Below are 12,765 nucleotides of genomic sequence, written 5' to 3' on the forward strand. Positions count from 1 at the left end.
AAAGGATCTATAGTATCGGCACCACACTGAGGAACACCAAGAACAGAGATGCTAAGAATAATGCCCAGCGTTTGCGATAAGCATCTCAAAGGGCTAAGGCAAAAGACCTGTGACATGAGATGCACAAAAGACAGAGAACGCACAATAGACAGGTGACATGTACCAGGCCTGCTCTGCCCTGCGCAACTCGGCACTGTGATCAAAAGCAAGACTTAAGCTTTATGGGGCCTAAGGGGCCCCTTCTTGGGTATCCCCACCTCCAAATCTGACTCAAAAATACCTCCTGGTGAGTGCCAACTCGGCACCCCGCTTTCACCCCTACTGTGGGTCACAGGTCTCAACTTATCTCTTGGATGTCTGGGGATGTCAATCTGCCTCGGGTGCAAAAGAAGGCTGCATCACCATGCGGGAAGCTCGTGCCTTCACCGGGCTGGTTCTCTCTTAGTCAGCTACAATAAAGAAAACCAGACAAACATCAGTGCATGAACTTAGTGGCACCTCAGCCAAAACCTGTCAATTCTGCCACTCACCGTCTCCTAAAAAGGCTGGCCTCCTCAGGCCGCACGCTTTGGCCACGCTCTGAGGGCAACGCCATCGTCATCGTCACAGAGTATACCTGGGTTAAGAGGAGACGAGGTGATGCGGCATTGCCGAAACTTGAGTGGGCCCTTGCTCCTCCCTCCCTCCGCAACTCACCGCAACTACCTGGCCGTTGCCGAAGGCAACCTGGACGGCACGTTCAAATGGAAAAGGTAAAGGCGTCGTCACAGAGTCCTGTAATACTTCCAGAGGGCTAACGACAGTGGCGAGCCAGGTCCATCAGCCAGTTGGCAAGGAATTTCACCATAATACATGGGGACTGCCTAAAGAACACAAATGACAATGGATGCTTAAAGCTTGGAGTGACAGAACTTGGCATCAAAACAATAACCACCGGTTCAGTACACAGGTCACCACTTACCTCACTAACTCAACTTTGACTGCTGAGATCTGGCATTACCTCCTAAAAACAAAGACAAAGAACGATGCTGTAACACAGCTACCAGTTACACTTGCCCCACAAACAAACGGTGACTGACCTTCCTGCAGGAAACCCCCTCACCTGGTATGGGGCGCTCTGCCACAGATTTAATCTGTCTGCATCTGCAAGAAAGTGATGACAAACGTCAAAGGGCTGCATGAGAACTTCACAGCTCCAGCCATCTTGTGACAACCTAGGAATATCATCTAGAGGCCAGACTACACCCTACATTATGGATTTAAAGGCCTTGGGCCTTGTTCTATTACACCTATATGCCAGAGTATGCAGCAGGGCAGAGCAGCTCTGGGCCATTCCATGCAGGCACCCGTGACACAGGAGACGACAAAAGAGGGGATGCAACGAGGAGAGAGAACTCTCGGCGAAAAGCGTGACTGCAAGCACATCAAAGGGCTAAGGCAAAAGACCCGTGACACAAGATGCCCAAAAGACACGGCATGCACAATAGACAAGTGACGCAACATGCACTGCGATTGCTCTGCCCTGCGCACCTCAGCATTGCGATCAAATGTGAGGCTTTCCCATTATGCGGGCTAAGGGGCCCCTCCTTGGACATCCCCATCTCCAAAGCTGACTCAAAACTCCCTCCCAGCAAGCCCCGGCCCGACACCCCGCTTTCATTCCCTCCGTGGGTCATATCCCTCAACTTATCTCTCGGACATCTGGGGATGTGAATCTTCCTGGGGCGCAAAAGAAGGCGGCCTCTCGCCGGCCCAGAAGCTCCTGCCATTGCCAGGCTGTTGTCTCTCAGTCAGCTACAATAAAGACAACCAAACATCGGTATATGAGCTTAGTGGCATGCCAGCCAAAACCCAACAATTCCACTACTCACCGTTCACTAAGAGAGCCCGGGTCCTCAGGCCGCACGCTCTGGCCACGCTCCAAGGCCAACGCCATCATCGCAGGGTATACCTGGGTTGAGTGGAGACGAGGTTATGCAGCATTGCTGAAACTTGAGTGGACCCTTGTTCCTCCTCCCTCCCCGACATGCTGCAACTCCTCGGCCGTTGCTGAAGGCTACCCAGACCGTACCTTCGCATGGAAAAGGTAAAGGCTTCATCGCAGAGTCCCATGATACTTGCAGAGGACTCACGAGGGCAGCGAGCCAGGTCCATCAGCCAGTCGGTGAGGGGTTTCCGTGTAATACAAGGGGACCACCTGAAACACACAAATGACAGTGGATGCTTAGAGCTGTACCAGAACTTGACACCCAAGGAATACCAAGTGGTTCTTTCCACCAGTGACTTCTTACCTCATTCACTTGACCTTGACTGCCGAGATCTGGCTTTCCCTCCTAAGAACAAAGACAAAGAACAATGCTGTAACAAAGCCACCAGTTACACTTGCTGAGGAAACACAAACAGTGACTGACCTTCCTGTGCGAACCCCGTCACCCGGTATAGGGCGCTCTGGCACGGATTTAATCTGTCTGCACCTGCAAGAAAGTGATGACAAAAGTCAAAGGGCTGCATGAGAGCTTCACAGCTCCAGCCATCTTCTGACAATCTAGAAATATCATCTAGAGGACAAACTGCACCCTACATTACAAATTTCAAGTCCCCAAGCCTTGTTCTATTACACCGATATGCCAGGGTATGCAGCAGGGCAGAGCAGCTCTGGGCCAAACCCATGCAGGCACCCATGACAGAGGAGATGACAAACGAGAGGATACAACAAGGAGAGAGAACTCAGGGTGGAAAGCATGACTGCAAGCACATCAAAGGGCTAAGGCAAAAGACCTGTGACACAGGACACCCAAAAGACATGGCATGCACTATAGACAAGTGACACAACACGCACTGCGATTGCTCTGCCCTGCGCACCTCAGCATTGTCATCAAATGTGAGACTTTCACTTTATGCGGGCTAAGGCACCCCTTCTTGGGTATCCCCATCTCCAAAGCTGACGCAAAAATCCCTCCCGGCGAGGCCCGACTCGATACTCCACTTTCATTCCCTTGACTTATCTCTCAGACGTCCTGAGATGCGAATCCACCTGGGACACAAAAGAAGACCGCCTCACCATCCTGGAAGCTCCTACCATCGCCGGGCTTTTGTCTTTTAGACGGCTACAATAAAGAAAACCAAACATCAGTACAGGAACTTCGTGGCACATTGGCCAAGCCCCCAACAGTTCCACTACTCACCGTCTCCTAAGAAGGCTGGGGTCCTTGGGCCCCACGCTTTGGCCACGCCCCGAGGGCAATACCGTCATCGCAGGGTAGACCTGAGTTAAGAGGAGAGGAGGTGATGCGGGACTGCTGAAACTTGAGCGGACCCTCGCTCCCCCCCTCTCCAACCCTAACTTGCCGCAACTCCTCGGCCGTCGCCAAAGGCTACCGGGAGGGTACCTTCACATGGAAAAGGTAAAGGCTTCATCGCAGAGTCCCATGATACTTGCGGAGGACTCACGAGGGCAACAAGACAAGTCTGTCAGCCAGTCGGCGAAGAGTTCGGTGTAATACAAGGGGACTACCTGAAACACACAAATGACAATGGATGCTTAGAGCTGTACCAGAACTTGGCACCCAAGGCATAACAAGTGGTTCTTTCCACCAGTGACTTCTTACCTCATTCACTTGACCTTGACTGCTAAGATCTGGCTTTACCTCCTAAGAACAAAGACAAAGAACAATCCTGTAACACAGCCACCATTTATGTTTGCCCTGCAAAGACAAACAGTGACCGACCTTCAGGTGGGAACCCCCTCACACGGTATGGGGCGCTCTGCCGCAGATTTAATCTGTCTGCATCTGCAAGAAAGTGATGACAAAAGTCAAAGAGCTGCATTAGAACTTCACAGCTCCAGCCATCCTGTATCAGTCTAGGAATACCATCTTGAGGCCAAACTACAACCTACCCCACAAATTCCACATCCCCAGGCCTTGTCCTATTACACCCATACTCCACAGTATGCATCAGGGAAGAGCAGCTCTGGGCCAAACCCACTCAGGCACCCGTGACACAGGAGATGACAAACAAGGGGACACAACAAGGAGAGAAAACTCTAGGCTAGATGATCACAAGGACCGAGCAAATGAGGAATGAGATGACCACGGCGAGACCGACGGTGAGCCAACAAGGCTGCAAGAACCCTGGCAGAAGAGGATGATAACAGAAGGATTTATTCCAAGAACCGCAAAGATGGATGCCCGAGAATTGGACGGGTGGAATCCTCTAGCTATCTCCACATTCTTACAAGCCTTCATCCTCTATAATGGATCATTGCAGGGCACAGCTGACAATGCAGCTCAGAACAAGACCTGAAAAGACACCCGACTCAATGTCGCTGAAGAGAGACGTGATCCTGATGCACCTCCAAGCTCACGAGTCAAAGGATCTATAGTATCGGCACCACACTGAGGAACACCAAGAACAGAGATGCTAAGAATAATGCCCAGCACTTGCGATAAGCATCTCAAAGGGCTAAGGCAAAAGACCTGTGACATGAGATGCACAAAAGACAGAACGCACAATAGACAGGTGACATGTACCAGGCCTGCTCTGCCCTGCGCACCTCGGCACTGTGATCAAAAGCAAGACTTAAGCTTTATGGGGCCTAAGGGGCCCCTTCTTGGGTATCCCCACCTCCAAATCTGACTCAAAAATACCTCCTGGTGAGTGCCAACTCGGCACCCTGCTTTCACCCCTACTGTGGGTCACAGGTCTCAAATTATCTCTTGGATGTCTGGGGATGTCAATCTGCCTCGGGTGCAAAAGAAGGCTGCATCACCATGCGGGAAGCTCGTGCCTTCACCGGGCTGGTTCTCTCTTAGTCAGCTAAAATAAAGAAAACCAGACAAACATCAATGCATGAACTTAGTGGCACCTCAGCCAAAACCTGTCAATTCTGCCACTCACCGTCTCCTAAAAAGGCTGGCCTCCTCAGGCCGCACGCTTTGGCCACGCTCTGAGGGCAACGCCATCGTCATCGTCACAGAGTATACCTGGGTTAAGAGGAGACGAGGTGATGCGGCATTGCCGAAACTTGAGTGGGCCCTCGCTCCTCCCTCCCTCCGCAACTCACCGCAACTACCTGGCCGTTGCCGAAGGCAACCTGGACGGCACGTTCAAATGGAAAAGGTAAAGGCGTCGTCACAGAGTCCTGTAATACTTCCAGAGGGCTAACGACAGTGGCGAGCCAGGTCCATCAGCCAGTTGGCAAGGAATTTCACCATAATACATGGGGACTGCCTAAAGAACACAAATGACGATGGATGCTTAAAGCTTAGAGTGACAGAACTTGGCATCAAAACAATAACCACCGGTTCAGTACACAGGTCACCACATACCTCACTAACTCAACTTTGACTGCTGAGATCTGGCATTACCTCCTAAAAACAAAGACAAAGAACGATGCTGTAACACAGCCACCAATTACACTTGCCCCACAAACAAACGGTGACTGACCTTCCTGCAGGAAACCCCCTCACCTGGTATGGGGCACTCTGCCACAGATTTAATCTGTCTGCACCTGCAAGAAAGTGATGACAAAAGTCAAAGGGCTGCATGAGAACTTCACAGCTCCAGCCATCTTGTGACAACCTAGGAATATCATCTAGAGGCCAGACTACACCCTACATTATGGATTTAAAGGCCTTGGGCCTTGTTCTATTACACCTATATGCCAGAGTATGCAGCAGGGCAGAGCAGCTCTGGGCCATTCCATGCAGGCACCCGTGACACAGGAGACGACAAAAGAGGGGATGCAACGAGGAGAGAGAACTCTCGGCAAAAAGCATGACTGCAAGCACATCAAAGGGCTAAGGCAAAAGACCTGTGACACAAGATGCCCAAAAGACACGGCATGCACGATAGACAAGTGACGCAACATGCACTGCGATTGCTCTGCCCTGCGCACCTCAGCATTGCGATCAAATGTGAGGCTTTCCCATTATGCGGGCTAAGGGGTCCCTCCTTGGACATCCCCATCTCCAAAGCTGACTCAAAACTCCCTCCCAGCAAGCCCCGGCCCGACACCCCGCTTTCATTCCCTCCGTGGGTCATATCCCTCAACTTATCTCTCGCACATCTGGGGATGTGAATCTTCCTGGGGCGCAAAAGAGGGCGGCCTCTCGCCGGCCCAGAAGCTCCTGCCATTGCCAGGCTGTTGTCTCTCAGTCAGCTACAATAAAGACAACCAAACATCGGTATATGAGCTTAGTGGCATGCCAGCCAAAACCCAACAATTCCACTACTCACCGTTCACTAAGAGAGCCCGGGTCCTCAGGCCGCACGCTCTGGCCACGCTCCAAGGCCGACGCCATCATCGCAGGGTATACCTGGGTTGAGTGGAGACGAGGTTATGCAGCATTGCTGAAACTTGAGTGGACCCTTGTTCCTCCTCCCTCCCCGACATGCTGCAACTCCTCGGCCGTTGCTGAAGGCTACCCAGACCGTACCTTCGCATAGAAAAGGTAAAGGCTTCATCGCAGAGTCCCATGATACTTGCAGAGGACTCACGAGGGCAGCGAGCCAGGTCCATCAGCCAGTCGGTGAGGGGTTTCCGTGTAATACAAGGGGACCACCTGAAACACACAAATGACAGTGGATGCTTAGAGCTGTACCAGAACTTGACACCCAAGGAATACCAAGTGGTTCTTTCCACCAGTGACTTCTTACCTCATTCACTTGACCTTGACTGCCGAGATCTGGCTTTCCCTCCTAAGAACAAAGACAAAGAACAATGCTGTAACAAAGCCACCAGTTACACTTGCTGAGGAAACACAAACAGTGACTGACCTTCCTGTGCGAACCCCGTCACCCGGTATAGGGCGCTCTGGCACGGATTTAATCTGTCTGCACCTGCAAGAAAGTGATGACAAAAGTCAAAGGGCTGCATGAGAACTTCACAGCTCCAGCCATCTTCTGACAATCTAGAAATATCATCTAGAGGACAAACTGCACCCTACATTACAAATTTCAAGTCCCCAAGCCTTGTTCTATTACACCGATATGCCAGGGTATGCAGCAGGGCAGAGCAGCTCTGGGCCAAACCCATGCAGGCACCCATGACAGAGGAGATGACAAACGAGAGGATACAACAAGGAGAGAGAACTCAGGGTGGAAAGCATGACTGCAAGCACATCAAAGGGCTAAGGCAAAAGACCTGTGACACAGGACACCCAAAAGACATGGCATGCACTATAGACAAGTGACACAACACGCACTGCGATTGCTCTGCCCTGCGCACCTCAGCATTGTCATCAAATGTGAGACTTTCACTTTATGCAGGCTAAGGCACCCCTTCTTGGGTATCCCCATCTCCAAAGCTGACGCAAAAATCCCTCCCGGCGAGGCCCGACTCGATACTCTGCTTTCATCCCCTTGACTTATCTCTCAGACGTCCTGAGATGTGAATCCACCTGGGACACAAAAGAAGACCGCCTCACCATCCTGGAAGCTCCTACCATCGCCGGGCTTTTGTCTTTTAGACGGCTACAATAAAGAAAACCAAACATCAGTACAGGAACTTCGTGGCACATTGGCCAAGCCCCTAACAGTTCCACTACTCACCGTCTCCTAAGAAGGCTGGGGTCCTTGGGCCCCACACTTTGGCCACGCCCCGAGGGCAATACCATCATCACAGGGTAGACCTGAGTTAAGAGGAGAGGAGGTGATGCGGGACTGCTGAAACTTGAGCGGACCCTCGCTCCCCCCCCCCCCCTCCACCCCAACTTGCCGCAACTCCTCGGCCGTCGCCAAAGACTACCGGGACGGTACCTTCACATGGAAAAGGTAAAGGCTTCATCGCAGAGTCCCATGATACTTGCGGAGGACTCACGAGGGCGGCAAGACAAGTCTGTCAGCCAGTCGGCGAAGAGTTCGGTGTAATACAAGGGGACTACCTGAAACACACAAATGACAATGGATGCTTAGAGCTGTACCAGAACTTGGCACCCAAGGCATAACAAGTGGTTCTTTCCACCAGTGACTTCTTACCTCATTCACTTGACCTTGACTGCTAAGATCTGGCTTTACCTCCTAGGAACAAAGACAAAGAACAATGCTGTAAAACAGCCACCAGTTACACTTGCTCTGCAAACACAAACAGTGACTTACCTTCCTGCAGGAACCCCCTCGCCCGGTATGGGGCGCTCTGCCACGGATTTAATCCGTCCGCATCTGAAAGAAAGTGATCACAAAAGTCAAAGTGCTGCGTGAGAACTTCACAGCTCCAGCCATCTTGTTTCAATCTAGGAATATCAACTAGAGGCCAGACTACACCCTACATTACAGATTTAAAGGCCCCAAGCCTTGTTCTATTACACCCATACTCCAGAGTATGCAGCAGGGCAGAGCAGCTCCGGGCCAAACCCATGCAGGCACCCATGACACAGGAGATGACAAACAAGGGGATGCAACGAGGAGAGAGAACTCTCAGCAAAAAGCATGACTGCAAGCACATCAAAGGGCTAAGGCAAAAGACCTGTGACACAAGACGCCCAAAAGACACGGCATGCACTATAGACAAGTGACACAACATGCACTGGAATTACTCTGCCCTGCACACCTCAGCCTTGCTATCAACTGTGAGACTTTCCCATTATGAGGGCTAAGGCCCGCCTTCTTGGTTATCCCCATCTCCAAAGCTGACTCAAAACTCCCGCCCGGCAAGCCCCAACCCAACACCCCACTTTCATTCCCTCCGTGGGTCACAGCCCTCAACTTATCTCTCAGACGTCTGGGGATGTGAATCTTCCTGGGCCACAAATGAAGGCCGCCTCTCACCATCCCAGAAGCTCCTGCCATTGCCAGGCTGTTGTCTCTCAGTCAGCTACAATAAAGACAACCGAACATCAGCACACGAGCTTAGTGGCATGTCAGCCAAAACCCAACAATTCCACTACTCACCGTCTCCTAAGAGGGCCCGGGTCCTCAGGCCGCACGCTCTGGCCACGCTCCGAGGCCAACGCCGTCATCACAGGGTATACCTGGGTTGAGTGGAGACAAGGTGATGTGGCATTGCTGAAACTTGAGCGGACCCTCGCTCCTCCTCCCTCCCTTTCCAACTTGCCGCAACTCCTCGGCCGTTGCCAAAGGCTACCCGGATGGTACCTTCACATGGAAAAGGTAAAGGCTTCATCACAGAGTCCCATGATACTTGCGGAGGACTCACGAGGGTGGCAAGACAGGTCCGTCAGCCGGTCGGTGAGAGGTTTCAGCATAATACAAGGGGAGCGCCTGAAACACACAAATGACAATGGATGCTTAGAGCTGTACCAGAACTTGGCACCCAAGGCACAACAAGTGGTTCTTACCACCAGTGGCTTCTTACCTTGTTCACTTGACCTTGACTGCTGAGACCTGGCTTTACCTCCTAGGAACAAAGACAAAGAACAATGCTGTAACACAGCCACTATTTATGTTTGCCCTGCAAAGACAAACAGTGACTTACCTTCATGTGGGAACCCCCTCACACGGTATGGGGCGCTCTGCCACGGATTTAATCCGTCTGCATCTGCAAGAAAGTGATGACAAAAGTCAAAGAGCTGCATTAGAACTTCACAGCTCCAGCCATCCTGTATCAGTCTAGGAATACCATCTTGAGGCCAAACTACAACCTACCCCACAAATTCCACATCCCCAGGCCTTGTCCTATTACACCCATACTCCAGAGTATGCAGCAGGGCAGAGCAGCTCTGGGCCAAACCCACTTGGGCACCCGTGACACAGAAGATGACAAACAAGGGGACACAACAAGGAGAGAAAACTCTAGGCTAGATGATCACAAGGACCGAGCAAATGAGGAATGAGATGACCGCGGCAAGACCGACGGTGAGCCAACGAGGCTGCAAGAACCCTGGCAGAAGAGGATGATAACAGAAGGACTTATTCCCGCCCAAAAGAACTGCAAAGATGGATGCCCGAGAATTGGACAGGTGGAATCCTCTAGCTATCTTCACATTCTTACAAGTCCTCATCCTCTATAATGGATCATTGCAGTGCACAGCTGACAATGCAGCTCAGAAACAAGACCTGAAAAGACACCTGACTCAACGTCACTTAAGAGAGACGTGATTCTGATGCACCTCCAAGCTCACGAGTCAAAGGAGCAATGGTATTGGCACCACACTGAGGAACACCAAGAACAGAGATGCTAAGAAAAATGCCCAGCGTTTGCAATAAGCATCTCAAAAGGCTAAGGCAGAAGACTGGCGACACGAGATGCACAAAAGACAGAGAACGCACAACAGACACGTGACATGTACCGGGACTGCTCTGCCCTGCCCACCTCAGCACTGTGGTCAAAAGCAAGACTTTATCTTTATAGGGCCTAAGGGGCCCCTTCTTGGGTATCCCCACCTCCAAATCTGGCTCAAAAATATCTCCTGGTGAGTCCCAACTCGACACCCTGCTTTCACTCCCTCTGAGGGTCACAGGCCTTGACTTATCTCTTGGATGTCTGAGGATGGCAATGTGATTCAGGTGCAAAAGAAGGCCACCTCACCATACAGGAAGCTCATGCCTTCACCGGGCTGGTTATCTCTTGGTGAGCTACAATAAAGAAAACCAAACAAACATCAGTGCATGAACTTAGTGGCACCTCAGCCAAAACCTGTCAATTCTGCCACTCACCATTCTCTAAAAAGGCCGGGGTCCTCAGGTCACACACTTTGGCCAAGCTCCGAGGCCAACACCATCATCATCATCACAGGGTATACCTGGGTTAAGAGGAGACAAGGTGATGCGACACTGCCAAAACTTGAGGGGGCCCTCGCTCCTCCCTCCCTCCGCGACTCACTGCAACTACTCGGCCATTGCCAAAGGCTTCCCGGACGGTACCTTCACGTGGGTAAGGTAAAGGCTCTGTCACAGAGCCCTGTAATACTTCTGGAGGGCTCACAAGGGCAGCAAGCCAGGTCAGTCAGCCAGTCAGCAAGGGGTTTTGATGTAATACAAGCGGACCATCTAAAACACACAAATGACAATGGATGCTTAGAGCTGTACCAGAACTTGGCACCCAAGGAATACCAAGTGGTTCTTTCCACCAGGGAATTCTTACCTCGTTCACTTGACCTTGACTGCTAAGATCTGGCTTTACCTCCTAAGAACAAAGACAAAGAACAATCCTGTAACACAGCTACCAGTTACACTTGCTCTGCAAACACAAACGGTGACTGACCTTCCTGCAGGAACCCCCTCGCCCGGTATGGGGCGCTCTGCCACAGATTTAATCCGTCCGCATCTGAAAGAAAGTGATCACAAAAGTCAAAGTGCTGCGTGAGAACGTCACAGCTCCAGCCATCTTGTGTCAATCTAGGAATATCAACTAGAGGCCAGACTACACCCTACATTACAGATTTAAAGGCCCCAAGCCTTGTTCTATTACACCCATACTCCAGAGTATGCAGCAGGGCAGAGCAGCTCCGGGCCAAACCCATGCAGGCACCCATGACACAGGAGATGACAAACAAGGGGATGCAACGAGGAGAGAGAACTCTCAGCAAAAAGCATGACTGCAAGCACATCAAAGGGCTAAGGCAAAAGACCTGTGACACAAGATGCCCAAAAGACACGGCATGCACTATAGACAAGTGACACAACATGCACTGGAATTACTCTGCCCTGCACACCTCAGCCTTGCTATCAACTGTGAGACTTTCCCATTATGAGGGCTAAGGCCCGCCTTCTTGGTTATCCCCATCTCCAAAGCTGACTCAAAACTCCCGCCCGGCAAGCCCCGACCCAACACCCCACTTTCATTCCCTCCGTGGGTCACAGCCCTCAACTTATCTCTCAGACGTCTGGGGATGTGAATCTTCCTGGGCCGCAAATGAAGGCCGCCTCTCACCATCCCAGAAGCTCCTGCCATTGCCAGGCTGTTGTCTCTCAGTCAGCTACAATAAAGACAACCGAACATCAGTACACGAGCTTAGTGGCACGTCAGCCAAAACCCAACAACTCCACTACTCACCGTCTCCTAAGAGGGCCCGGGTTCTCAGGCCGCACGCTCTGGCCACGCTCCGAGGCCAACGCCATCATCACAGGGTATACCTGGGTTGAGTGGAGACAAGGTGATGTGGCATTGCTGAAACTTGAGCGGACCCTCGCTCCTCCTCCCTCCCTTTCCAACTTGCCGCAACTCCTCGGCCGTTGCCAAAGGCTACCCGGATGGTACCTTCACATGGAAAAGGTAAAGGCTTCATCACAGAGTCCCATGATACATGCAGAGGACTCACGAGGGTGGCAAGACAGGTCCGTCAGCCGGTCGGTGAGGGGTTTCCGTGTAATACAAGGGGAGCGCCTGAAACACACAAATGACAGTGGATGCTTAGAGCTGTACCAGAACTTGGCACCCAAGGAATAACAAGTGGTTCTTTCCACCAGGGAATTCTTACCTCATTCACTTGACCTTGACTGCTAAGATCTGGCTTTACCCCCTAGGAACAAAGACAAAGAACAATGCTGTAAAACAGCCACCATTTACACTTGCTCTGCAAACACAAACAGTGACTTACCTTCCTGCGGGATCCCCCTCACCCAGTATGGGGCCCTCTGCCACGGATTTAATCCGTCCGCATCTGAAAGAAAGAGATCACAAAAGTCAAAGTGCTGCGTGTACTTCACAGCTCCAGCCATCCTGTATCAGTCTAGGAATACCATCTTGAGGCCAAACTACAACCTGCACCACAAATTTCACATCCCCAGGCCTTGTCCTATTACACCCATACTCCAGAGTATGCAGCAGGGCAGAGCAGCTCTGGGCCAAACCCACTCAGGCAC

The 12,765-nt window shown here is 51.6% G+C and overlaps 1 long non-coding RNA gene across 1 annotated transcript; it reads right to left on the reverse strand.

Moving 5' to 3' along the window:
* Positions 1-12,220: 12,220 nt before the first annotated feature.
* LOC138118163 (uncharacterized) lies at positions 12,221-12,565 on the reverse strand. Its single transcript, XR_011155017.1, has 3 exons — positions 12,501-12,565; positions 12,381-12,422; positions 12,221-12,286 (listed from the first exon to the last, which is right to left on the reverse strand). It is a non-coding gene; the product is annotated as an uncharacterized lncRNA (long non-coding RNA).
* Positions 12,566-12,765: the final 200 nt, after the last annotated feature.

Source organism: Aphelocoma coerulescens, chromosome 13 (assembly GCF_041296385.1).
Source record: "Aphelocoma coerulescens isolate FSJ_1873_10779 chromosome 13, UR_Acoe_1.0, whole genome shotgun sequence".
Taxonomy (NCBI): Eukaryota; Metazoa; Chordata; class Aves; order Passeriformes; family Corvidae; genus Aphelocoma; species Aphelocoma coerulescens.